Source organism: Callorhinus ursinus, unplaced genomic scaffold (assembly GCF_003265705.2).
Source record: "Callorhinus ursinus isolate GAN/ISIS: 27379988/994484 unplaced genomic scaffold, GSC_fseal_2.0 scaffold5, whole genome shotgun sequence".
NCBI classification, from domain to species: Eukaryota; Metazoa; Chordata; class Mammalia; order Carnivora; family Otariidae; genus Callorhinus; species Callorhinus ursinus.
The window spans coordinates 24,541,814-24,567,477 of record NW_027397067.1 but is presented as its reverse complement, the minus strand read 5'-3'; the positions used below and the strand labels follow the sequence as shown (position 1 = coordinate 24,567,477).

The 25,664-nt window shown below is 41.8% G+C and overlaps 1 protein-coding gene across 5 annotated transcripts in view; it reads left to right on the top strand.

Moving 5' to 3' along the window:
* Positions 1-25,664, top strand: part of JPH1 (junctophilin 1) — an 80,994-nt gene that overhangs the window by 6,723 nt on the left and 48,607 nt on the right. The gene's annotated exons all lie outside the window — the stretch shown is intronic.

Below are 25,664 nucleotides of genomic sequence, written 5' to 3'. Positions count from 1 at the left end.
GCAAGTGGGGGTGGTTGTGCCTGGTCGTTCACAACAGTGGGATATCAAATAGTATGTTTGTCATTTTGTTGGTAACATCACCAAAGAGCCTCTGCAATTGCCAGAACCAAAGTTAGAAAACGATGAAGTGCAATGGAATGAGTCAGAAATGTACCTGCCCTGTTCTGAAAGGCCATCATCACAAAATGTTGAAGGCACATTGAGGTGCCCTTCCTGTTGCAAATTACTTCCCTAATACTTAACGTCAGGTCACACAGACCCTATGCACATTGTCAGGAATCCAGAAAGTTATTTTTTTTGTTTTGTTTTGTTTTTTGAGAAGGCCTCAAAATCTAAATATGGCAGAAATGGAAAGTTACAAGACCAAATCTTGCATGCATTCTTTAGAACAACAGAGCTCCCATCCAAGTTAAGGAGGGCACTTGTTATGGTGAGCCCTGGGTGTTGTATGTAAGTGATGAATCACTGAATTCTCCAGAAACCCCAATATTGCACTGTACGTTCACTACCTAAAATTTTAAAAATAATTATAAATAAAATATCACTGCAAAAAAAATGAAAAATAAAAAAGCTCATCTATATGGGAATGGAAGAGGGACTGAGGCTCATACAAATCGCCATGTTCTATGCAAGAATGATTAGATCACTGGTGTATTAAAAGGAAAGGGGTGGGGGGGGGACCTGACATGGACAGATGGGACTGTCTGTGTGCCAAAGTTGGAAGAAAGTAGAGCAGTAGAGAAGGGATGGAGTGAGTAGGAGAAAGCGGTGAATTATAGATTGAGAAGTGGGGTGTATGTGGGCACAGAAGGACTATGTGCCTGAAGGTTTACCATTAATAGCTGGGTTCAGGGATCCAGCAAGAGGGATGGAGCAATCTATTGGGAATAGAATTGTCTTATTGTAGACAAAAATGATGGTTATAAATGGAAAGTATTTTTAGGCTTATTTACATGGCCACTGACTGGCCACAGTTTTGTATGACTTGAGGCATGTATCTTCTCCTGCTTCGGTTATATTTTCTCATAGAAGTAAGCCTTCTTTCAAGGCCACAGAAATTAGCATGTCTTTAGGTTTTTATTTTTAGCATTGAATAAATGAACGCTCCTTTGCTTTGGCTGAACCATATGAAATTACTGATATTTGGACCTTTTGATGTTCAAAAAATGGCAACTTCATGGCGTTCAACGGAATACTTCCAGATTTCTGAAGTTTCTATTTAAAAAAAAAAAACGATTTTATGGTTGCTGTTTACTTCTTAGTATCTGAAGCACTACTTGGTCTTATTTTTTGCATTGTATTGAGATATGTGTTAAAAGTCTTTAGGGTTTCCATCTTTATCCCAAACTCATCCTGTTTTAAAGTTAATATTGCTTGTTGATCAGCACAGACTTTCAGGAAGGGCCTCACCTCTCTTCTCTGCTCAGCATCCTTTATTTTAGACCATAGTTTTCCCAGATCACCAAGCGTTGCGTTACTTGCTTTTCAGTTTGCTTATAGATGGGATACTTGGCACATCTAATCTTACTGGCTTCTCTGGCTCTCAGCTAACTTTTAGAGCTAGTGATGTACCTTTGGTTATGCCCCGGCCTCTAATTTTAAATGCACTCTTGGATTCTTCCATTTGTTTTCACCTTACAACCTGGAGCTCTAGTAGAGGCAGTTCGATCTCGGCAGATGGAAAGTACACCTGTGCAGGACACTCTAGCAAATGATTTTCTTATACTCACTTTAATTATTGACTTTTATGGTTTAAATTGGAGGAATCTAAATAATGAAAGGGAAACGCTTGTAATGCAAGGATCTTTGATTATGCTAGTATCATAAAACTCTTACCCAAGTCCTAGCCACATCCCCTCTGTTGAAAGTCTTTTGGGGATAGTAATATAGTTTGAGAGTACTGTATTACATAGTTGCTAATCAACAAACATACTTTTAGCCAGTTAAAATACTGGCTAAAAAATACAGTTAAAATCACATATCTGCTTCATAGATATTCACTTAGCTATTTTGCAAATGCTCAAGTCACTATACTAAGTGATATAAGCCAGTCACAGGACAAATACTGCATGATTCCACGTAAATGAGGTATCTAAAATGGCCAAACTCCTAGAAACAGAGTAAAATGGTGGTTGCCAGAGGCGGAGGGAGGGGGAAATGGGGAGCCACTGTTCAACAGCTCTAAAGCTTCAGTTAAGCAAGATCGTAGTTAACAATACTGTATTGTGTACATGAAAATTTGTTAAGAGGGTAATCTCACGTGAAGGGTTCTAACCACAGTAAAAAATATATGTATACTGTTTAGATGATGCGATAGATAAAATACTCAATTAACCTTTTACGTCTTACTTTCACTATGTTACTCCTCTTTCCAGATCCCTTGCTTTAATAAATACTTCAGATACAGAGTTTTTGCCACTTGTTTTTGTAGAAAGTAGCTGAAGGACCGACAGTCCCCTTCAGTAGCTCTGAGCTTAAAGTTCTACATTCTTTTAAAAACTTTTTGGGTCACCTGGGTGGCTCAGTTGGTGACTTGATTTCGGCTCAGGTCATGATCTTGGGGTGGCGAGACTGAGCCCCACAGCGGGCTCCGTGCTTAGCAGGAGGTCTGCTTGAGATTCTCTCTCTCTACCCCTCTGCCCCTCCTCCCGCCCCACTCTCGCTCCCTTGCTCTCATAAATAAATAAATCTTTAAAAAAGTAATAAAACTTTTTTTTTAATAGAGGAAAGGTTAAGGTTTTGGAGATTGCTGGCTGGGAAACGGACTTCTTACTATATTGTCATAAACCATGGCTCTTTTTAATGCCTGAGTATCTGCTCAGTCCTTCCTGGACCCTCCAGTAGTTACCATTAATGTTTTGGTTTTAAAAAAAAAAAGCAAAAGTTTAAGAACGTAGGTGACACTCTCCCCCTGGTCCTGCCCCAATAATGGCAGAATAACAACTAGAAAGTAAGGTTCCTAGTAGCTGCAGCTCTCAAAATCACTTGTTTGCCATTAGCAACAGAGGGAGATGGTCATAGTTACTGACCATCTCAGTTTGCCACCTAGATAGTGCTCATCATTATTCTTTTGCTATTATTTCTTAGGCTGTGGAGAATTTTTGTTTCTTAAGTCTCAGGAAAATGGATCCGTCTTTATGCCATCACCCTATATTATCTTGAAGCAAAGCTTCAAGTTAGCTTTGAGAGAAAATAATGGTATCCTCCTCAGGGAAATCAGGAGACGTGGAACCAACCACCTTCAGCCCCCAGAGATTCAAGGTCTGTGGACCTTTGCTTCTTTGAAGAGGGAGTAGTGTGTCTGCAGGAAACACACAGGCTTATTTCAGAAGGTGTATTATGGGCCCCTGTTTAATTCTTATCGTTAAGGGAATGTGAGGATCACATAACAGTTAGCGGATAATAGGAATAATGCAGCAGATAGAGAACTAGTAGATACTAATCGTTTACTAGCAGGTTAGCGCTTAAAGAGTGAAAACTCTAAGGGAGACTAATAATTTGCTGACTCATAACTTTTCTTCAGGTTTCTGTTCTGATCTAAAAAGTATTATGTCTATAAGATGTAACAAAATGTTTTCTTCCCTTCTTGTCCTGGTCCTGTGGGTAAAAATCATCTCCTGGAATTGAGACAATGTCTCAACCTTGTTTTTAAAGAAATGTTCAAGAGGTAAAGGAGCAACTCTGAATATTTCAAGCCCCTCCCATTCAGAGGCAGAGACCACAGCCCTGCCCAAGATGACCCCACTGTTCCTGTGGTTTCGATTACAGTTCTTATTTGGTCATCCTTACTCCAGGTCACTCTTGTCTCCAGTCATCGCCTAAGAGATGTTCAAAATACTGTTCCTTGAGAAAAATATATTTTTTAAAGGTTTTAGTTATTTTTTGACAGAGAGAGACAGCGAGAGAGGGAACACAAGCAGGGGGAGTGGGAGAGGGAGAAGCAGGCTTCCCGCTGAGCAGGGGGCCAGATGCAGGGCTCGATCCCAGGACCCTGGGATCATGAGCTAAGCCAAAGGTAGACGTCTAGCTTAATGACTGAGCTACCCAGGCGCCCAAGAAAAATATTTTAAGGAAGAATTTTAAGGTGAAGCATTTGGCTGAGATAGCAAGTAAGTGGCCCTTAGAGAACCATACTTCCTTGGAAAAGAACAGATAATTTAGAAAAGGATGTAGACAAAAGAAGAGCTGTGTAGACTCTGAGCCCCAGAGGACATGATCATCATGCTAAAGGATGGAAGATGGCTGGTGACAGGGATGGGAGAGAGCTGGCCTCAAGCAATTGAGAACCACAGGCTGGCTTCATTGTATCACACAGATTCGAAGAAAGAAAATCAAGTGGGAGGGTGGAGTGGACCACCATTCTCTGACTCTGTGGCCCGCCTCACTGAAGCTAGGAGGGTGTGTGGCTGGACAGGCTTTCAAGACGACCGTGAAGTGTCAGTGACTCCTGCACCCAGTCTCCCCCAAACTTCAGGTGGTGACAGCAACACTGAGCCAGGTAATGTTGGGAGGGAGCCCTGTACTGTGTCCCGCCCAGCCCTAGCCCTGCTGGGCCTGGCACAAAGGTAGTCATACAGGGGTATGGAAGCACCAGATAGAATGTGGAAGCCTGAAACCCAAGGGATCTGGTGCACAGGTGAGCTTGTTGCACCTGTTTTCAGAACTAGAGATTGGATTCCATGTTGCCAATTTTGAACCTTAATATAAAAAAAAAAGACACTTTTTTCCAAAAATCCTACATGAAAATATATTTCCCGTATTTTTCTTCTAAAAAGATACAGTTCCTTACCACTCCCCCTCTTTCCTCCATGGCCGGAATGATTCCGCCACAACGGCTTTCCTTCAGTTCTAGGGGAAGTCTGCTCGTCCCTTCCCTCTGCCTGGTGCCCTTGCCCCAGTTACCCCTCTGACTAGCTCCATCTTCCGGTTTAGGCATCAGGTCCCTTCACAGAAGGTTTCCCTAAGCCCACACCCTCCCCTCCCCCCACTGCTATCCCCCTTCCACCTAAATGCCCATTTGTCTGAGTTGTCATCGTATTTCAGTGTTATTTGTTTGGTATCTCTTTCTCCAACTAGATCGGAAAGCCAGACCCTGAAGGCAGCTTTGCTCACTTTTATGCACCCAAGCAGCTAGTTTAGATCAGGACGCTTTTGTAAGGCCTCTGGTAAATATTTGATGAATTAGTGAATTAAATTCTCACTACTTAGGCTGTAAACCCTCCCAGGGCTTCTAATTCTGTTTTGTTGGGCATATTTAAACCAGCTTTAAAGGAAGGAAACATAGCTCTCATAAATCATCATGCTATAATCTGGCAATAATCAAGGACGTACAGAAAACGCAAAAATATGTGTTACAGGTACGCTTTTCCTTAGCTATGTCTACATCATTAAAGAGTCATCACTAAGGCATGGCCGGGGAATAAGAACTTGAGGTTAAGCCAAACTCTTATCTCCATTCCTCACAGGGATGAGCTGGTCCAGTGACACATGTGAGTGCTTCCCTTAAGCAGATATGGAAACTCCAGGAAGTCAACCTATACCCACTATAAAAATATTAGCTCATCCTACCTGTTTGACATCACCAAAATATGTGATTGGTCAGAACATAAGAGCTTACTGTTTTTTAAGAATCTGTTTTCTAAATGTTTCGCTGTCTTTATTCCCTTTTGAAGGTTTTTCTTGTTTTTTTGGGGGGGCGGGTCATTTTTCTTGAGCTCAAATAATAGTGTTCAATAGAACAGTTCCTTACAAGACTACTTGACTTGATTCACAGTTCACTTATAAGTAATTAGAACCCAGAGTCAACCATGAGTCAGTGCACATTGCGGATCCAAATTAAACTGCTACCAATTTTAGGGAAAAATTTCAGTCTCCACCAAGTTATTGTGAAGGGCCAGGAATTTGAAATTCTTAAATTCAGTTGGACAAATGGATTCTAGATCTCTTTTGCAAATCAAAATTCTGGTTTATTCTGTTTCTTTTCTGTAATGTTAGTAGTCCTGTCATATCTTTAAGAACAATTGTAGATTATCTTTTCTATGAATTTTTTATTTCTTCGACTGGGGCTCTGGTGAATGTTCAGTTTTTAGCATAAGTGCTTTTTGCAGGAAGGTTGATGAATTTTTAGTAATGTTTTGTAAGCCATTTTAATGAAGAAGCTGTTAAATACGTAAAGAACTCTGGGGGAAATCGCCTCAAATGTGGGAATTCGGTGTTGAGGAGAGCGAGCATTAATGATTTTCTCTAGTTATGCCTCCTGTGCTCGTCCATATCAGACTTTGCTGCCTGTCATGCTTTTCCACCTGTTAGCACCAGCCCTTCTGCAAACAGCTTCCAGAGGCTTGGTTAATACGCTCAGGCTGAGAAGAGTTACTGTGAATGGGGATTGAGAGTTGCCTCTTTCTTCACAGAGGGTTGCCTTAAGAGTTGAATGAGAGAGCGGGTATCACAGGGCTTTTTTGTAAACTGTGAATCACCATATCCAGTTCCTGTTTTGGAAAATGTGTCCATCATACAAGTATCATTCCCAAAAGTGACAGTTGATAGATGACCAAGAAGCCAGACCGGGATAGAGGTAAAGATGGAGGGAGGAAGGAAAAAGGAAGGGAAGGAAGCTTGGGAAGCAGCAATAGGGATAAGCAAAAGGAAAGGAATTAAATCCACCAAGTGTGACCACCTGTGTTTAGATGTGAGCGTGTATCAGGATTCACCCCATTCCCAGCCTCAGGTCTGTGTGAAGTCAGTATGCTATCAACAGGCAATTATATTTTTTAAGACTGAAAAGAAACTGAGCAAGGAACTGGCATATGTATTTATATCAAGCTATGCTGGGGTAATGTTCTGAAGACACTGTAGGACAATAAAGCTTTTTATTTTCATATAGTGTAGGTATGCTAGTGGAGGTCACCATTATCTGTTGTGTATTATAGTTTCTGTATTGCACATAAAAATTTTAAACACGTGTTTCTCCTTTTTACCAAAGAATGCCCATTTCCCATGGGTGAGAGTGAAGAGCCTGCTCTAATTTCCTCACATTCTTGTCCAGGCTATTTAAAAAAAGCTGTACTTCTCTGTATTGAGGGGCCTTCTTTGCGGGCCAGTCACTGAGGATTTTCTGTGTGGGTGTGCAGAGGAAAGCAGCTGAAGCCAGAAAGATACTGAGGCGTTTGCTCTGTCCAGCCCCCAGACAAGGGGTAAAGCTTGGATAGGATGATACTCCAGAGGCATGACGGGAACATGCCCGGCTTCTCTCCTTCAGCTCTGATGTTACAGTACTTCATGCTTAGCAGGTCATTACACCTAACATGGGAACATACTGTGTTATGGGAACCTTGTAAAACTTTCTTCGGGTATCTTGTTTCTGAAGACCTTTCTTTAAAAATTATTCATCCAACCCTCCCAAGTCCAGGCCCATTCAGAAACTGAGGCCTTGGGGGAGGGAAGGGTGTGTGTTTTAATGATGAACAAGTAGGTTCAAGCACTACAAATTTAATGAAAAGGGGTCTTATGCCATAATAATGAGAGGGTTACAGTTATCCAGACTTGTGGGCCATTAAAAACCTACTTTCTTAAGCCCTGGATCATGTAGGCAGGTCTCTCTCCACTTTGATTAAGCAGAGAGCATAAGGAGAAGATGCCGTCTGTATATGGTGTGAATGGGATATGAGGTAATGTTGAAATCTGCAGAAATCTACTTGGCGAAAACTGGCTACCAAGACTGGAGGGAAAAAGCAACGTGCCAGGGAGACAATAAGCTAGGTTTTTGGGACACATGTTGGCCTTGTTTTAACTGTAGAAATCTGAGTTTGCTTAGACGGTACAAACTGCAGCAGGTTCAATCTCATTTATCTCCGAAGCATGACATTTTTCCTGCTTCTGTGACTATGAAGAATTAAAGCAGCAGTTACTTTCTAGTATAGCTTCCTTTGTAACGAAAGCCCCCCTACTGTGTTTCCGGAAAGCCAAAGGTGTGATAGCATTCATGTTCCATCCCGTGTGCCCCCTACAGCTTTTAGCCGTGACCTGGAGCTACTCTGTCTTAGGGCAAGTGGCAGAGCTCTGTGTGCATGCTAACACAGCTGGGAGACTTGTCTGAGCCGCAACTGCCAGGCAGCCAAAGCGCCCCGCTCACAACTTTCCATGATGGATTAAGCTGACTCTGCCAATCTCACTTTACTCAAGACACCAAACTGGACGCTTGCAAGACGAGTGCCTTGCAAATCTTTGAGATGCTTTTCTTATTATAGATGAAATATGAACATTGTGTTTGGGAACAGGATCCAACAAATGCCAAAGGTATTTATGTAAGTCATTCAGCTTTAGTACAACGGCCTCTTGAGAATAAAACCAAATAAGCTTTTAATAATTTTGCCCTTCTATTTCAGTTGGTGTTTCACATTTATTTGTATAATATGCTCAATTCAAGATAAGCTTCTTTATCAGGAATTTAATTAATACGTAAGGAATCAAGATCGCCCCCGAAAGAGTGCAACTCTTTGAAGTCAAATCTTCTTAGGATTTCCCTGTGTGCCAAAAGAAACTTATTCAAGCCAAGTAAAATACATTAATTCATTTTCTAGCATTTTTAAAATAATTGATTATGCCAGAGATTAACAAATAACTTTGCTATATTTTTGTTAGTTTTTAAAAACTTCTGAATAAGGTTAAAATTTTGCTGAGTTTCACTGTATCAAGTCCGTCAAGTTTTGATCTCAGTTGGCTTGGTCCAGAGATCCCTCTCTGTTTAATTGTTTATGTTGGTGCGGGAGCTTTTTGAATTAGTATTTCAAGATTTCCTACATTCACTTCCATCCATTAGGGGAAAGGTTTGATATTCATGTGGGGAACCCACTAGTCAAAATGTGTTGAGGAGAAATCCCAAAGAAGCTGGAGTTTTGGGTTCAGGAGTAGGAATGGAGGAGCCATACCCACCCTCCACCAGGCCTTGTTACTCATTTCCCACCCCTCCTGCTCACCCCAGTGATTTGAGAATCAGTTGAGCTGTGACTGATAGATTACCTGGCAAAGATGCAAATGCGGTGGAAGGGTCATTAGTTAACACATTGATTAACACCCTGGTCTGGATTTGCAGAAAAGACTCTAGGTTACCAGCCCATTTTATAAGGCTTGGTTTTTATCTCCGTGAAATATTAATTTTAATTAATTAATTTTAATCACTCTTATAACATGAATTGATGACATGCTGTGTAAATGTAAAATAATGATGAGGATCCAGTCATTTCTGTCAGATCAGGGCAGTTAGGACAGGTAAAAATGCAGTAACCTCGCAGATGATTGGCCCCTTGCTCTGAGCTTAGGTAGCACATAGGAGGAGCTTAATCATAGCCTGGGGCTGGAGGCATGATTGTGCAGGGGGTATCCAGCTTGAAAACCAAAGGATGTGTGGGTGTTTTCCAAAAAAGAGAGAGAAGGGTGCAAAGTATAATGGCCCACTTGTATTTGGGATACTCTAAAATGTTTGGTATGACTGGAAAATATGGCTAGAAAAGAGACTACTAGCTGGGGGTGGGCAGTGTTGAGAGATGTTGTGAAGTAAGTAGGGGCTCACTGACCTATAAGGGGGAGTTTGAACATTATCGCAAAGAACGGGGAGAGCTACTGATAGCTTTAGGCAGAAGAATTACATGATCAAATTTAGAAAGATCACTCTGGATGCAGGTGGGATAGGGGCTGGGAAGAGCAAGGAGCAATAAAACTGGAGACTGATTAAGTAGTAATCTGCTAACTAGTAATCTGCGTAAGAACCGAGGGGCTGAGCTAAGCAGTGACAGTGGGATGGAAAGAGCACACGGGTGGGTGACAGTCTCCCCGGCAAACTCAGTAGGACTTGATGGCTGGTTGAATGAATGTGGCAAACCTAGAAGAGGCAGAGTGAGAGTGACCCCCGCGTTTCAAGCTTGGCCAACTGGAGGGATGCTAGTACTGTTTATTCAGACAGGGACCAGAGAAGAAAGTACAGGTTTAGAGAGGAAGCTGTTTGGATTTTGACTTCTTGAATTTTGAGATGCTGGCCCCAAAGACAAAAAGGAACATTGGCCTGGAATTCAGACTCGTACCACACATAAAGAGCTCAGACCTAAACCCTGAGGAACAAAGACATTTATGAGGCACACTGCAAAAGAGGAATTCCACGTACATGGTGCTGGATGCAGCTCTTTTTAAGAAGTACAAATAAAGCAATTCTCACACTCAGTAATTAGGAGGAACCTGTTGCTTTAGGACAATGCAATGCAGGTATCAGAAAGTTTGTTTCTGAATTTGTGAAATTATGCTTTCTAAGATTTATGCTCAAAGGACCTACCCAGTGAGCAAGATCTGTTGTCCTGTTTCTTTCTTGGCAACATACTGGAACAAAATATCACTCTCACAAATTATGGTGCTAAAGAAACCTCATTTGGCAAACATTTATTTAGTGCCAGCTCTGTCCAAACATGGCGCTAGGCCCTAGGAATACAAAGATGAATAAGAAACAAAACTTGTCATTAAGAGCAAATACCCTGGGGGGTTCACAGCACTCCCCTGCAGTGGGCCAGTGCCATGAGCCAGGTGGGGCTGGGAGGTGGAGGGACGCCCCGGGAGGCACCTAACCCACCTGGGTGAGCTTGTCACTTACCTGTGCTTTTGCACAAGCAAGCCCTCTCTGCCCAGAACTCACTCACACCCAGGCCCCTTTCCTTTGCCTGACCTTTGTTAGTCTTTTGTGATTGTGCGCAAGGTCCACATAGGACTGAATTAAGAAAACCAAACAGAATGTCTCTTTGTGTGGGGACTTTTATCACTGACAGTAGCAATGCTATCAACAGAATCTACATAGATAAGAGTTTTATGGTGCTAAGGAGAAGATGACTGGTGCTTTCTTAAAAAAAAAATCAAATTTTTTCAATAGCTAAAGAATTTTAATTTAAATCACATTTTAACTTAAACTAAAACTATCTCTGCATGGAGTCTATAAGATATGATTTTTGACGGTAGCAGAATCTTAGCATCATTCGGATACAGAAACATCAAAGTTAGCTATCCTGCAGTAAGATGATTTTTTTTGGCCATGTTTCCAAATAGGGAAGCATTGTAGACAGTGCTAAACATTTCCCCCACGTATCCAACACACTAGTGCAAGCACCCTTCCCCTTTGGGTCTGAGGGACAGCAATTCGGGTGATGCCTTTTGGCCACACACAAACAGAGCTGACATGGTTCAGTGGTTACCTGGTGCCTGAACCCATGCCATGAACTTGGCATCTCTCATCTCACCTCTTCCCCATAGCTACGCTGTTAGTCAGGAGCAAACCAAGACCTAGGAAGGTCACAAAACAGGTAGATGACCTATGTAGGGCAGATTCCAGGCAGCATAGCATCAGAGCCCAAGCCTTTAATGTCCACTATATTTTGAGAATTGGGGTAGGAATTTTTTTTCCTTTTACCCATGCGCTTGCCTTAGGCTCATAAAAGATGATCCATCTGGGAGCAGTATTATTTCATCATATGCTTCATTTTGCCAGTTTCATTTAACCAGTATTATTCATTCAGTAGCCACAAATCTTGTGGCTGAGACAAACATAAACGGGTAATATCAGTACGGTGAATTCTAAGAAAACCTGAAATGCAAAAGAAGGAAGAACACTAAACACCTGTAGGGCTGAAGGGCTGAGCCTGTGCTGTGGAGAGTGGATGGAGACTCAGCGGAAAGCAAATGGTGGCAAGGATGCTCCGGACAAAAGGAATATCCGGAGGAAGACAGAGTGGGATGAAAGTGCATAGGGTAAGTTCCTAGCAGCAGTTGGACAGAGGGGCTTCTCCATCCACAGCCCCTGCAGCTGATCACAAGGGGCACTTGAAAATTTCTGGCCCCCACCCAGTGCTGGCTTCTCATGTCTTTGGGTGAGGCTCGGAAGTCTGCGTTTTACAAGCTTCCCCGGTTATCTTGAGGCACACTGAAAGTTGATAAGTGTAGGTTATGATATGATAGGAAATGATGCCATGAAGATTTGGGAGCTGGATTGTCTACTCTTGTCGGTGTTGGGGAGTATTTGGAGGAAGTGGGGCAAGGAACCATTTGTCTCTGAGATGGATTTAAGTGGGGCCAAGACTGGAGACCTGGTCTATGGCAAGATGATAAAGACCCAGTCAAGGGCATGGATAGTAGAGAAGCAGGAGTTGAAATTAGCTGGAATTGATGGATCGAAGTGGTGGGTGAGGAACAGAGGCAAATCTAGTATGTTCGTGTGTGTGATATTCTAATGCTCCTAAATAAGATTAGTGAAAAGGTTCATCATTCCTGGAATGTGGGTCATTTATTTCAAACATACTAAGCAAAGTCATCTTTCTGGATCTCTCATTAATAGATGAAATGAGGGAGAAATTCATCAGTGGGGATGAGGAAGTGGGAGACAGTGGACCACACTGTCACAGAAAAGCCCAAGTCTGGGCCTCCACTGCTGTTTTGAACTTGACTTCGCCTAACTATACCAACAATTGGTAAACACAGTGAAGCATCACTGAGGTTTTACTTTTCTGCCTCCAGATTCAGAAGATGGTGGACTGAAAGGGAAAATGTCCCATTGTTATAAACTGTTAAGAACAAGATTACAGTTAGGGACATATAACCAAAATTAAAACCATTTTTGAAGTACCTGTAAGCATTCCAGGAGCTCAGCTCACATACCAGTCATTTTTTTTTTTTTTTTATCATCTCAGGGGTATTGTTAAATGTTGACACACTTAGTATCGCACGAGACCTGAAGTGGGAGAAAGGTAGATGCACCTGACCCATCTACAAACTTCGGGTTGGTTGGAGAGAACTTAGACCCACAGGGAGTAGTTAAATAATAACACAAAGCAGTTCAGTCAGTCAGCTGTTTATTAATGCCTACCTCATTCCATACAGGTTTTGAAGTAGTTTATCTAAATGTCTAAATGGTCAGTCTTACAGGAATTGAAAAAAGATTGACCTGTCCATAAAGCACCTTCAAAAACTTTTCTCTTGGCCACTACGACTATTTTGAGGTCTTTTTTTTTTTTTCATGTTACCATACAAACTTGAGAGTAAAAGCATTTTTCAAAATTGTTATTCTTCTTACTCCTCACTAAATCAGAATAACTTTCAACCCATTGTTGGAATGATTAAAGCCTAATTATAGAGTGAGCAGACAGTCCCTAATGTTTCATTCTGTAAGTGAAAACAAGGGAAAGAAGAGCATATGTAAGAGTTTTCATTTTTTTCTTCCTTTGGAATCTTCAGTAATGTGTTAATTTTGTGGTTTAAAGTTCAGTTACTAAACTTTACTCTTGAAAAGTTTTCTTTAAATTACAGTTGCTATATTTGTAACAGTTACAGAGCCTCCGCTGTATTCAGTGCCCGATAATAAGGGAAATTTTGAAGGAAATAGAAGGCGTAAGCCAACAAAGGAAGAAAATTAAAAACTCTCCAGCATCCCCCCTCCATAAACAGTGTCTGTATAAACATGTATGCATATGAATCTATGTAAATTCATATGTATAAGATGCTGGCCCTAAGGGAATGCTGAGTAATGAGAAAGGGGAGAAAAATTAGAGAGACAGCATAAATAAAGGGGTTCCTGAGATAATCGGCATGTCTGGTGCCAGGTGGAATTGGTCTGGAATGATTTCATAAGGAATTTGAGCCTTGAGCAATATTTTGAAGGGAAGCTAAGGCATGATTTGTCACAGAGGCAACAGAGATTTTGCCAGGTGGGAGAAGAATAGCGTGTCTGATGACTCACAGCCTGAAGAGAATGAAAAATGCTTCAAGGCAGTAAAGATCACCAGTGTTCATTATCATGGGCAATACTGGCCTTGTGGTTTGCTGGAGTGGATATTACTTCCGGCCTCAGAGCCTTATTAATCTTCTGATGTTCCGTGTTGGTATTCCCTAGTGACTCCCATGGCCAACAGAACCTGAAAACAAAGGTCTTTCATATGCAAACACTTCCCGCTCACCCTTATCCTACGGGGGGGGGGGGGGGGGCGGGGGGGGAATCCAGAAAGCTAGTAAATTGGGTGTTAGCAGTAGCGGGGCTAGTCTGAAATTCCTGAAAGCTTATGCTGTTGGTTTGTAGAAAAGAATAATAATAATAGGAAGGTAGGAGGCTAGAGACACTGGATCTGACCTTTCTGTTAGATTTCCACTCTGGAGCTTCATCCTCTTTTGAGAAGTCGTAAAGTGTGTGTACAAAAAGGTACTCAAAACCCTTCTGGACTGTGCGCCCCCCTGCTGGTGTGTATAATGTAAGACGCACAGTGTTTTGCGGCGGGTCTTGTAGAGTCCAGCTGAGTCATGGTCAGAGAAGAGGACAATTAGATAAGGGTGCTGACTATTGAAGGATCTTAAAAGCACTAATCAGGCATTATGCAATACACAAGTGGAAACCGTTTCAGAGTCCTGAGGAAGTTAGTAACATGAGCAAAACAACATCTGAGGAGAATGGTTTTAGCTGTCATGCACACAGTGGCTTGGACACAGCAAAAGTTGCAACAGGACCATAGAGGACATGAACAAATCAATCCACGCATAAAGAACTGGATTCTTGAAAGTGGCAAAGGAGAACTCATCTTGTCTACCACTGGTTGTGTACAAAGAGTTAAAACCCTAAGGATCTGAGCATAGTCCGCTAAGAACACACATGGACCGCAAATAATGGGGGTGACACTTTAGGGAGAAGGATAATGAATCTTCGAGTCATGGACTTTCAGGGAGGAACAAAGCAAGAAGAGATTCCTGTAAGAATGGTACCTAGAAGCCTTGTGCATTTAAGAGTTCCCAGGGGAAATGAAAACATCAAAATCAAAGATTTACATAGTCACTTGTAATAGAGTCGTTAGGAAAATGAGTTAGAGAAGCCTGAGGTTGAGGAATTTATAAGGAATCATCAGAGATGGTAAACCATGTGTGGAAACGAAGGAGTTATTTTCTACTAAGATAAGATAAACTTAGGCAAGATACTGACCAAGGTTCTATTGTGGTTATAACATCTCTATCTGCATAATTCCATTGTCTGGAATCAAGTCACATTAGCAAATCCTTTTTATTTTTCTTATTTACTCTATTAATAAGGTAGCCATCGCAATATCTAGATGGTCAGCCATATAGTAATCAGAGCTTTCATTAACTCTTTATACAGCCTGTTGTCTTTGACTAAGTCCATATAAAAGAGTGAAATTAACATCTATGATTTTCTTTGCTTTGGAAAAGGCATCTTTTATTTTTGCATAGTTATTATGTGTACAAAATGGATCAAGAGAATAAGCACATGGCTCGTAGGAAGATATCTGACTTACTAATTAAACAAAGTGTGAAAACTCTGCAGAGGCCAGCTTCAGGCTCCAAACCTTATCCCCTGGGACCTACCCCCAGAAGGACATTAAGTAGGCATTTTACATACATGGAGTAAGCAGGACCAAGAACGGTAAGTTATCAGTCTTACAAAGAGCACTTGGGTTCAGCTGAAGATCAAAATCACGGGAGAACCAGAGGTCTGTTTTGTGCTGATGATGTTCCACAGGACCGTCTATGTTTTTTTTCCGCTCCCTGGTCTCTGCTCTAACTCGTTGCAAGTTTGTTTTGTTTGACCCCTCTCTGGTTTGTAATAGAGAGTCCACCTAGCTTCCCAGAGCTGGCATATTTCAGAGCACAGTCCAGCCTTCCTGCAGATTCTCGGCAGTGGCAAGTCCCAGCTTGAAAAGGCCCCTTGCTCAGCCGGCTGTGACTGACCACCTGAGAAATCCCCCCCTTTCCTGCTGGAAATCAGGCAGGTGCAGGAAGGCTTGATGAGTTACAGGGGTCTCTGTTGAACAGTCTGATTTTTCCATTAAGAAACTGGTTACATGTATATTCTGGTCTAGTCAACAGTTTTTCTTATTCTCATGAAACAGGAAAATATGAAAAGAAAAACTATATTTACTGAAAAATGAACACTTACTAAATAAAATATAAAATTGTAGCTCTTTCAAAAGCATGGATTACATTGAGTCATGCCTTATAATTTTTGTCTAGAGGAGGACTCTGAAAAAGCCAAGGATGTAAAAGTTTAAGTGTTCAAGCCATGGAGATTAAGAAGGGATTTTCTTTGTAGGAAAAAAAAGTAAAACTTGTAAGCAAATAAATATATTTACAGTCCCTGTACCAAGCAGGTGTAGTGACTTTTAGGAGCTTAAAATAGGGTGTACATAACTGGCTTTTCTCATGACATTTTCAAGATTTTTTTTCTCTTAATTTTTCTGTTCTTCCTTTTCCCCATCCATTGCAGCTCTATAATTAGTATGAAATTCTGCTCACCTAAATTCTAAATAATTTTTAGAAATCTGAATTAATACTGAACTTAACGAAATGTAAAGCTATGCAGAGTTACTATAAGTTTTTCCTAATAATTAGGCACAAATCTAAAGCTAGCTGGAATCATTTTTAGTAAGAATTACAAGAGTTAAACCCAGAATAAAATGTTTCTTACACCCAGAACGAAAATGATAATCATGAATAAGAGGTCATTTTTAAACTTCAGTGGCCAACTTTATGTTTATTAATGTATACTGTATAGCTAATAAAAATAATTCTATCTTATACATTACATGGGACCCAGTGCAGGTATCAAGACTTGATAGGTACTCTAAATACTTGGTTTTGATTCATTTATCATTTTTCAGTTGGCTTTCTTCCTTGGAGATTTAGAATCCATTACAAAGCTAAGATCTCATCGAGTTTCTGACAGTTCATTTTATCAGCTCACTACTACATAAATATATGCTGAGGTCATTGCATAAGTTTTTAAGTTTAATGAAAATGATCATTCGTTACTGAAAGTCCTTTGTGGTTAGTGACACTGATTTCCTGGGGCTCAGTTATAACAAACACGTGAAGCCTGAGTGACAGGAGACAATCAGGTGAATGAGCTGAAGTTTGAGGTCCGATTCACTCGTCACCTGGAGACTGTATCCCTTTCCCAAACAGGCTCAGATCAGTGCCCAGGAGCAAGACCTGGGGAGACCCATTTACAGGTGGCCTGAAGAACATGCCACTCTTCCCCATGGTAATGGCCCTGCCTTATGTTTGGGGGCCAGGATGCCAAAAAGACTGTCGCAGCTTGCCAGACTGGGCTGAGGTGGGAGATTTTATTCAAATATCGTCTATGTGACCTTTTAAGCCTTAGATTACTTGTCCGAAAAAAGAGGGTGACTCGGCACCCAGCTCACAGAAGTTGGGAGAATGAAATTCGGTTAGTGTATGAGTGCCCCTTACACAGGAAGTGGCACTAAATAAACGGACACAGCCAGCCGTTGTCGAATACTTCCATACTGAGTACTGTGTAAAGACAGCCCTTGCCCTCTGAGAGCGCATGTTTCCAGGGCAGGAGATTGAGGAGAAAAGCAGCAGGTATTAAATGATGTCACACAGCAAAGGATACATAAGAAGCCAGCAGAGGGTCCCTGAACACCCGGAGGAGCTGAGAGAGACTTCAAGGGGCAACTCGTGGGCAGTCTTGGGGAGACAAAGTAGGCATTTCCAGGAACAGAACGGGGAAGAAGGGCTTTCCTAGCAGAGGGACCGCAAGGGCAAAAGCGTGGAGGGTTGAGAGCTCTTTATTTGTCCCTTCCAGCTACCATGCTATTGTTATTTATACCCCTGGAATTCCAGGGCATGGAGAGGCCATGTGTGCAGCTTGTGGTTAAGAACACGCACACTGGGCGCCTGGGGGGGCTCAGTCGTTAAGCGTCTGCCTTCGGCTCAGGTCGTGATCCCAGGATCCTGGGATCGAGCCCCGCATCGGGCTCCCTGCTCCGCGGGAAGCCTGCTTCTCCCTCTCCCGCTCCCCCTGCTTGTGTTCCTGCTCTCGCTATCTCTCTCTCTGTCAAATAAATAAATAAAATCTTAAAAAAAAAAAAAAAAACGCACACTGTGACTACAGTCTTGGTTCCCATCCTAGCACTGTCAGCGATGGGACTCAGGCCTCACGTGCCTTCATCTGCACAGTGGGAAAAGAACAATAGTAGCTATTAGCAGGATTATTCTGAGGGTTAAACGAGGTAATAGATTTGAAGTGCTAAATGTTTCATGTTAGAGTAAATTTTGTAATTGCTTCAACCAGCAGTTCCAGAATATCTGCTCTGTGTAAAGCAGAAAGAGTAGGTGTCTGGGGAGAAACCAAAATGAGATGGGGCCCTATCCTCCAGGAAATGTATAACCTAGGGGCAGAGATGGATAGGTAAACAACTTGCAGTGCAGCTAGAAATTAAAGAAGAGCTACGTGGAGGTTGAAGCAATGTGTGGGAGCATCACTAGGAAAGAAATCTGTTCCAAGGAAGAGGAGGAATTCTTGGGAGAAGTGAGGTCGGTGTAGAATTTTCGCCCAGTGCTCATTTTGGCTTGCTTTGGCTCCGTTGTGTGTGACTCAGGGCAGGTCCATCCAGGCGCACTGTTGGGTCTGTTTCCTTCCCTGTGGCCAACTTTGTCTTGGTTCCTCTCCCATTTACCTGGATTGCATTCAAATGCTTCCCTTAGAACTGAAGTTGGAAGGGTAAATAAGGTAGATTTGTATCTTCAGCCTAAAAGAGATGCAGGAAGAGCAGGAGCTGAGGGTGGTCAGGAACTGGGGACTTTACCTTACATGGGAAGAAGTCAGGTTACAGGGAAGTCCCCAGGCTTTGGAGCCCAATCCCAGAATTCCCCTTCCAGCCCCTGCACTGCTCCTGTTCTGTTGCTGTTGGTTCCCACGGGCCCACCAACTCCCCACATTCAAAAGAGCTCCCTGAGACTTGCAGGACGCCACCTCCTTTGCTCCCCCAGTGCATTGTGAGGCCTGGGAAGCCAGATCTGAGAAAGCAGAAAAGTGAGAGCAGCACCCTCCCCTACACCTGCCAGGCCCTACAAGAGTCCCCATGTCCCCCAGGGGCTACCAGCTCACAAGTAGGAGCTGGGTGTCTATTGGCCTCCAGCGTCTTTCAACAGTTGGGTCCAAGCTATCCTATTTCCGGCAGAACCATCTCACGGAGGCTGGTTTGTGCCTGACTCTGCCCCACAGTTTGAGCTCTAATAACGTGCCATCCCCTCTTTTGGGCCAGTCTGATCCTGGGAAAGAGAGGCTTGTAAGTCAACTCTAACTCACTCATCCTTGCCTTTGGAAATCGAGGAAGAAGTGAATGTGAGCTGTAGCGCAGAGTTTCAGAAGGGACAAAAGAGGGAAACGATTCAAATAAATATTTAACTGACAGCCTGATTTTTGCCCAGGGTGGTTTAGGGAATTCTTTCTGCAATGTGGTATAGTAGTTAAGAGCACAGATGTCCGAGCCACAGCAACCTCAAGTCTTGGCTCTGTCACATTTTCAGCTGAGTGGCCTCAAGTAAACAACTTTACCTCTCCAACCATTAACTGCATCATCTGTGAAATGGGCATGATAATTCATAGTACCTCCTCACAGGGTTAAAATAAGTCCTCCTTGAGTTGGTATGTGCCAAGTATTTGGAACAGTGCCTGGCACCAGTAAGCATTGTGCAGGCATGAGCTGTTACTCTTGTTAAGGTGCTCATAGGGAAATTTGGGGTGAACTTGTTCTCCTGATGCTTCCTTGAGCATATCTGAGGATATAATGTCTCTGAGGCCCTATCCAAGGCTTTTATGAAGTTCAAGTAATATGTATGTTCAGTTACTGGGTTAGTGAAAGTTCAATGGCATTCATAGATAGCTGTAGAGATTCTCCCCCAAATTCTAGAATAGCATAAATGATTTTTTCCTAATACATCACATGCAAATGTGAAGACAAATCCCAGCCTGCAGTATACAGAGCCACACCTCTGTTTGAAGTGCCTGCAGGCTGCTCCAGGGTGTGTGCAAACTGTGGATATAAAGACAGATTTTTGTGATGCAGGTTTCCTTTCTGAGCCTCGGACCAGCCTGATTCATTCACCATTGTGTGCTGTGTGCTGTGAAAATTTAAACAGCTTTGAGCTGAACACCTGTGTCTTTGTCCTGGGTCTTGCCTTGCAAAACAGGATTTGATTGGACTTCTCTTTTCAACACATTTACCCACCTACATGCCTGCATTTCTGCATTCCTACCTCATAGTGCTTCAATCAACTTTTCAGAAGAAATGGCCAGACTTGAAAGTATGAGAGAATAACCTGAAAGTTAGATATAAAATCCTCTTCGTGCTATGTTTATGTTTGATTAAAAACAAAGCAGTGTGAAATGTCTACCGGAAGATGATTAAAACATCTTCATTATGTCTTTTCCGAGGCGTGTCTGTTTAGACTTTAGGGAAATAACTGAAACCAGCCTTTCCCCCCCATTTATAGTTGGGTAAATTTGCAATCTGCAAAATGACAGCAGAAGAATAGAGTAAAAAATAGGGATCTAGAAGTCAGTACTTACCCATATGCCGTAGGCCATCGTGACAAATTATGGAAGACCCAGACCACTGTCCTTTCCTACACTGAGTACTTGCTGATGCTTCCAGGGGTAAACACTGCTAGGAGTTCAGAAGTGAGTCTGAGATCATCCTGGCTCTCCAGCAGGGTGTCCTCTAGTAGTGCATTGTAAGAAATCACCATGATGTAAGGTGAACCAGCAAGTGCCATGCTAGAGTCAGTTGTGTTTCTCTGAATCTTTTTGGTCTTGCATGAAATTTAGAAGAACAAAGGAATTTTTTTTTTCCACATGGGAGCATCAGGAAAGGCCTCAGGGGGAAGGGGTTAGAGTTGGATCTTGGACCTTGGGAAGGATTTCTGCAAATAGAAATGGGAGAGAGCATGTTCTAAGCAAAGAGCACAAGAGAAGAGCACAATAGCAGGTGTGGGGCAACAGGGGCACAATAGGGAACATCCTGCAAGGGACCCAGTTCCTGTGTGCTCCCGAAGCTTTGTGATTATTGTGCGTTTTTCAGTTAAATACCTTTGGGGTTATCTCCTTTTTCAAAAAAAAAAATCAAAGCTTTAATTACCATTATAAATCTGTTAGGCCATGTTGTTCTTGCGGGAGCTGATTTGTGTTATCATCTCTCTCTGGAGAGGGCCGTGTTGTAGCTGGTGGTATAATTGTGGTAGATACCCTCATTGCCATAAATGCAGGTATGTTAACCATGATAATCATTTATTTCCTTTTAACCCTGTAAAGAAATCGAAATCGGATCTAACTGAACTCTGGCTCCATTCTCTCAGATGAGGTTTCTATGGAAAATGTTATTTTCCCCTTTTTGACGGTTGCTTGGCCTAATGGATCTGGTGGGTTTAGTGCAGGTGTATTTCCTGGGACTGGTTGGTTGGTACCTTTCAGAGTTTACATAGCAACCTCCTTTCCAGCAGTCCAGCCACTCCCTTCACGTATGGGCGAGGCCATATTTGCCAAACAGCAGACTCTTAAGTAAAATCCTCCCTCCCTGCACAAAACAAATGCGTAGTTTAAAAGTTACTTTTAAGGCTAAGTAGCTCCACACAGCGAAAATATTTACCAGCTTTTAACAGAAACATGTGAACAAAAGATTATTCAAATAACCTAAACCTGTCATTACAACTATGTAAGTCTATGGTTTCATGGCCTCTATTTATTTAGTTTTGACTAAGGATGGTAACCACATTGATCTCTTCTGAGAAACCGTCCATGGGCTCTACTTTCTTTTTGTTTCATCCGCCTCCTAAAGCATTTCCTCGAATGTTCATGTGCGCCTTAACTCTCTTTCCTTCTGCCTCTTGCTCGTTCTTGTCTTTACCCACATCTGCCCTTCTCCCTGCCAACTTTTCCCACTTCTAGACTTAACCGTCCACTGTCCTTCTGGATATCCCACTCTGCCTGGCACCTTTTGACCCTGAAGTCATTTGTAGACCCAGCTCATTTAATGGATGTTAATTGAGAGCCTCCTCTCCCCTGACATGATGCAGGTCCAAGAAATGGGTATTCAAAGGCAGCGCTTGCCCTTTGGGTGCTCATAATGTCATGAGGTGAGACAGGCAAGTAAACAGCCCATTACAGGGCAGAAGTGCTGGTGCAGCTGAAATTCTGCTGGAGAGGGCAGCGGGAGGCTTAGCGACTCACAGGCGGACAGAGGAGGATGGGAAGATGAAACCTGCCCCAGCCACAGCCCCGTCTGGGGCTGCCTTCTCCAGCCCCCTCCATCTTCCTGTCTGCTCCTTGGCATTCCGTACAGACCCCTGTTTCAGTACTTCTTAGGCTATAGGTCTGTGCTTGTTTTGTCCAGCCAGTTCCTATGAGTAATTGTACACCTCGAAGTGGATAGCACGGAGGACACATCCCGTAAACTGTGACTTCCCCAGGCTTGGTCTTTTCGTCTGTAAAGTGAGAGTGGAGACTTAGAATTCTTGCCAAGGTTTTTCTGGCTTAAAAATAATAATAATAATAAAACCTTATGATTATCAGCTAAAACAAGTACATATTTATATGGAAAACCATATCGATGTTTTGCCTTTATTTTGTGATGATGCAGACATGACTTAGAAGTGGATTTCTTTAGTAGAATTAATTTCTAAGAATAAAAAGAGAAAATGTAGGGGTTTTGTCATAGTTGTGAATACGAAATTTGTTACCAATGCCAAAACAGTGGCCTTGAAAGAAACGTATAATCGGAGGGAAATTTTACTTCATTGGATGTACTTTGACTCTTTAAAAAAGTCTCTGCTTTCTGTCTTAAAAAAGAGAAACTGAATTGTTAAATTGAATATGTATACCTTTTCAAAAATCATTTTGAAGTGATTCCAAAGGCTCTAAGAAATATAAGGATTTGGGTTGTTTCTAAATTTAGTAGCCCATGATTTTTAAAGATTTTGAGTCTCAGTTTGGGTCCTCAGGACTCATCACAATTAGTAGAGAACTTAACTTCTTTAACAGCACAGGGAACAGATGCAATTTTTAATTCACAATAATTCTTACTAGACCACTTCTTACGTGTGCAAGAGCACCAAAATGTAGCTGGGTTTTCTCCCCCATCAATGCACATGGCAGCACTTGGAAATTTGGAAATTCAGGATCACTTCCTGTCAGGCCAGGCTCTACTGTGAGTTGTCATTACAGGTGGTATTTGAGTCTTCAGAAGCCTGCCTTGATTATTTTTTTTATTTCATTTTCGTTATAAAGCCTTCCTGGGAAATGATTTTTGTTTTATAAGCTTAATTCAGTTTAGCTAGTATTTATCATTTATTATTTGGGCAGGCCCTGGAAGGCTCATTAGGAAGACCAAATACACACACAGTATAATGAGCTGTCAATGTAAGAAAAACTGCCAAGCAAAATGTTTAAAGCCAGATTATTTTATCACCCCTTTCATGAATTTCCAGTGTAATAGTAAAGATAGGATAAGTAAGGGAGCACGTAGCTAGCCAATACCATGAGTTTTATAGAGGGACAGATAGACCTGAAGTAACCGCAGGTGGGCTGGGCAGACAAAAGCTTCATTTAAGAAGTGAATTGTAAATAGCATTTGGAAGGCAGGGGTGGCAGCATTGTAAAGACCTGGGCACACTTACAATGAGAGCCAAGAGCAGCCCAAGTTCATGGTGACTAAAGAGGACTAGTCAAGGGGATCCACTGGCAATGGGTGTAAACATTGCCTACTGAAGACTTGTTAACAGAGTGTATTTTAAACAGATCATGCTATTGATATATGCTTGTATAAGTGGTGATTTTTTTTAATTTTAATATTCTTTTTTTTTTGGATAAATGATACATGTTCATGGTTCAAAATTTTAAAGTTACAAAATGGAAGACTGAGTGATAACCCTCCCTCCCATTCCTGACTCCAGCTAATCAGTTCCTTTTTCTAAAGACAACCGATGTTATTAGTATCTTCATAAAATTTTTCTGATAATTATATACATACAAATACACATTTTATCCCCTTTCACACAAATGGTTGCCTACCACAAGTCCATAATTGCTTTCAAGATGTTTTGGGTCCAGATATGTTTTAGAATTCAGAATTTATTGGATTTTAGAAAAGCAAAATGGCGCTTATGGCATAAATTACATAATACCTACAGGGGGTCTGAACAGCACGGAGTAATCAAACATATTAATTCTCCAGGGAAACTGAATACTCCCACCAAATGGGATAAATAAGAACCATAAATAGCCTCATGTCAGTTGCACTCAGGTGTTACTGTCAAATAAGTTTGGGCATTAAACTTGAAAATTTAGGTTTTTAAAGCTTCGTAGATGTTGGAATTACAGATAAAGGATTGTAGCCTAGAATACACACTGTTCTGTACCCTGTTGTTTTTTTAATTAGTAATATATATTAGAAGTCATTCCATATCAGTACATAAAGAGCTTCCTCATTCTATAAGCAATTAGAACTGATTCATATACTAGACTTCTTGTAGAAAATAATTTAAATACATACAGTGCTTTGTGTACGTATACATTTATGTGTGTATAGTCTCATATGTATTGGTGCAGATAAGAGCAGAATCGGGTCTGGATCAAACTATTTTCTCTAGGGCTCTTTACAGTAATGCCTTTTTTAAAAAAATAATAGAAATAGTAATAATACTGGTTTATGAAAAAGAAAAAACAACAACACACAATTGAGCCAAACCAACAGAGCCATAATATACAACATTATAATTTGTTCCGTGTTGGGTTTTAAAAAAAAAGCCTGAGGAACTAAAATTTACTTTTCAGTATTCCTTATGAGAATTCTTTGCCAATTTAACATATGCAGGTTTGTTTGTAATATCATTATCATTATTCTTTGTAGAATAGTTGCTACCAGGAAAGGCAAGAGGCTGTTTGAATAACGGAGACACTCTTTTTAATTGGTGTGTCAGCACCAATGACTGAAAGGAGAAAGACTGGTAATAGCATGAACTGTTGTCATCATGCACCGGTGTTTGGGCAGAGAAGTCTGACTAAATAAGGCAATGCCCAAGTGAGCCTTATCAGCGTTTGACCACAATCACGGGCAAACAGCTGATGAACGGTGCCTGTCCGCCCCGCTGCAATTCCTTAACGTCTTGGCAGATGTGCATTTATCACCTACCTCAGAAGTTCCTACCTGCAGCGCTTGGAGTTGTTGCCACCTGCATTTTATTTTCTATAAAGCTGAATGTGAAACTTAAAGTCTCTAGAGAGGATGAAAGAGAGAGCTCAGTTTACTGTTCCAAAAATGTGTTATGCATGTAAGCATACTTATTTTTAGTGATGTGTCAGTGGAGAGTTTGTTTAGGAGTTCATTCACCACTCCTGGCTCCCGACAGCTTTTCCCCAGCCACCGCAGCGCCTCCCCAGCCGGCCTCTCTGGGGCTGGGGTCCCAAGGAGGGGGATTTGCAGCCACTGCCACCCCTTGGACTCCTTGGGTGCAGGCTGCAGGCGAGGGAAAGGAAGAAGAGGAAGAGAAGAAGGGGGGAAATGAACTTTTAAACCCATCTAGTCATTAGTTTGCCTTTTTGCTTTTCATTTCTCTGGTCTCCGTTCTGCATTGTTTATACTCTGTCATTCTGTGTATTTATAAAAAAATTTTTCTTCTTATAATGGAGCCTTTTTTGTAGGAATCAATCCAGAGGTACAATTCAAATGCCAACAAGTATGATTTTCTGTTAATATTAGTATTCCAGCCTACAAACTGGGCTTCTAATCCGGGCTTGGTTGTGCAGTGCTTGGGGCTTGCGGGGGGGGGGGGGGGGGGGGGGGGGG